A 3339-nucleotide genomic window follows, 5' to 3' on the forward strand; every position below is an offset into this window, starting at 1 on the left:
ATCCCCTCCTCCTCCCACCTTCAATCTTTCCCAGAATCAGGGTCTTTTCAAACAAGTCAGTTCTTCACATCAGGTGGCCAAAGTATTGGAGTTTCAGCTTTGCATCAGTCCTTCCAATGAATATTCAGGACTGAGTTTTGTTAGGATTGACTGGTCAGCTCTCCTTGCAATCCAAGGGACTCTCAAGAGTCTTCTCCAACATCACAGTTCAAAAGCATCAATTCTTTGGCGCTCAGTTTTCTTTATAGTCCAACTCTCACATCCATACGTGACTACTGGAAAAACCATAGCCTTGACTAGAATGGCCTTTGTTGGCAAAGTAATGTCTCTGCTTTTCAATATGCTGTCTAGGTTGGTTATAACTTTTCTTCCAAAGAGCAACTATCTTTTCATTTCATGGCTGCAGTCACCATCTGCAGTGATTTTGGAGCCCAAGACAATAAATTCTCTCACTATTTTCATTGTTTCCCCATCTATTTCCCATGAAACGATGGAACTGGATGTCATGATCTTAGTTTTCTGAATGTTGAGTTTTAAGCCAACTGTTTCACTCTCCTCTTTCACTTTCATCAAGACGCACTTTAGTTCTTTTTCAATTTCTGCCATAAGGATGGTGTCATCTGCATATCTGAGGTTATTGGTATTTCTCCCAGCAATCTTGATTCCAGCTTGTGCTTCTTCCAGCCTGGCAATTCCAAGGCAAACCATTCAATATCACAGTAATCCAAGTCAGTAATGCTGAAGAAGCTGAAGTTGAATTGTTCTAAGACCTACAAGACCTTCTAGAACTAACAACCAAAAAAGATCTCCTTTTCATTATAGGGAACTGGAATGCAAAAGGAGGAAGTCAAGAGATACCTGGAGTAACAGGCAACTTTGGCCTTGGAGTACAAAACGAAGCAGGTCAAAGGCCAACAGAGTTTTGCCAAGAGAACGCAGTGGTCATAGCAAATACCCTCTTCCAACAACACAAGTGAAGACTCTACACATGGGTATCACCAGGTGGTCAATACCGAAATAGATTGATTATATTCTTTGCAGCTAAAGATGGAGAAGCTCTATACAGTCAGCAAAAACAAGACCAGGAGCTGACTGTGGCTCAGATCATGAATTCCTTATTGCCAAATTCAGACTTGAATTAAAGAAAGTAGGGAAAACCACTAGACCATTCAGGTATGACCAATATCAAATCCCTTATGATTATACAGTGGAAGTGAGAAATAGATTCAAGGGATTAGACCTGATAGAGTGCCTGAAAAACTATGGACTGAGGTTCGTGACATTATACAGGAAGCAGTGATCAAGACCATCCCCAAGAAAAAGAAATGCAAAAAGGCAAAATGGTTGTCTGAGGAGGCCTTACAAGTAGCTGAGAAAAGAACAGATGCTAAAGGCAAAGAAGAGGAAAGATATAATCATTTGAATGCAGAGTTCCAAAGAATAGTAAGGAGAGATAAGAAAGCCTTCCTCTGTGACCCATGAAAAGAAATAGAGAAAAACAATAGAATGAGGGAGACTAGAGATCTCTTCAAGAAAATTAGAGATACCAAGGGAACATGTCATGTAAAGATGGGCACAATAAAGGACAGAAACACTATGGATCTAACAGAAGCAGAAGATATTAAGAGGTGGCAAGAATACACAGAACTATACAAAAAAGATCTTCATGACCCAGATAACCACAATTGTATGATCACTCACCTAGAGCCAGACATCCTGGAATGCGAAGTCAAGTGGGCCTTAGGAAGCATCACTATGAACAAAGCTAGTGGAGGTGATGGAATTCCCCTGAGCTATTTCAAATCCTAAAAGATGATGCTGTGAAAGTGTTACACTAAATACGCCAGCAAGTTTGGAAAGCTCAGCAGTGGCCACAGGACTGGAAAAGATCAGTTTTCATTCCAATCCCAAAGAAAGGCAATGCCAAAGAATGTTCAAGCCAGCACACAATTGCACTAATCTCACATGATAGGAAAGTAATGCTCAAAATTCTCCAAATCAGGCTTCAACAGTACATGAACCATGACCTTCCAGATGTTCAAGCTGGATTTAGAAGAGGCAGAGGAACCAGAGATCAAATTGCCAACATCTGCTGGATCATCAAAAAAGCAACAGACTTCCAGAAAAACATCTACTTCTGCTTTCTTGACTGTGCCAGAGCCTTTGACTGTGTGGATCACAACTGTGGAAAATTCTGAAAGAGATGGGAATACCAGACCACCTGACCTGCCTCCGAAGAAATCTGTATGCAGGTCAAGAAGCAACAGTTAGAACTGGACATGGAACAACAGACTGGTTCCAAATCAGGAAAGGAGTACATCAAGGCTATATATTGTCACCGTAGCCTTAACTACTAGCTAACACTTTCATCATGTCACATAATTATCACTGCATTTTGTGGTGAGAACATTTAAGATCTAGTCTCTTAGCAACTTTGAAGTATATAAGACAGTATTGTTGACCATAATCACAATGCTCTGCTTTAGATCTATAGAACTTATGCATCTTCCGATTATATCTGTATACCCTTTGGTCAATGTTTCCCCAGTCCCCCCACCCCACAGCCCCTGGAAACTGCCTTTCTCTGTTTCTACAAGTTTAGGTTCTTCAGATTCTGCTTATGTAGTATCTGTTTATCTCGCTTAGTATAATGTCCTCAGCATCTATCCATGTTGACATAAGTAGCAAGATTTCCATCTTTCTCATGGTTAAATAATATCCCATTCACATCTTCTTTGTTCTTTCATCCATTTAGGTAGTTTATATAGCTTGACTATTGTGAATAATGCTATAATCAACATGGGATGAAAATGTCTTTTTGATACTGTTTTCATTACCTTTGAGATTACTGGACAACATGATAATTCTTCTTTTACTTTTTTGGGAAACCCCCATACTATATTTCATGGTGTCTGAATTTCACAGTGCCTACATATCTCAGTTGGTAAAGAATCCACCTGCAATGTGGGAGACTTGGATCCGATCCCTGGGTTGGGAAGATCTCCTGCAGAAAGGGAAAGGTTACCCACTCCAGTATTCTGGCCTGGAGAATTCCACGAACTGTACAGTCCATGGGATCGCAAAGAGTCAGACAAGACTGAGAGACTTTCACTTTCACATTCCGACCAACAGAGCACAAGGATTTGTTTTTCTTCATATCCTTGGCAACAGTACTTATTATTTCATGTCTTCTTGATAACAGCCATTCTGACAGGTGTGAGGTTATAGTTCATTGGGGTTTTGACGTGCATTTTTTTGATCATTAATGATGTTGAGCATCTTTTCATGTTCCTGTTGGCCATTTATATGTCTCCTTTAGAAAAACGTCCATGCAGTTTT

This window comes from Bos indicus, chromosome 18 (assembly GCF_029378745.1).
Source record: "Bos indicus isolate NIAB-ARS_2022 breed Sahiwal x Tharparkar chromosome 18, NIAB-ARS_B.indTharparkar_mat_pri_1.0, whole genome shotgun sequence".
Lineage (NCBI taxonomy): Eukaryota > Metazoa > Chordata > Mammalia > Artiodactyla > Bovidae > Bos > Bos indicus.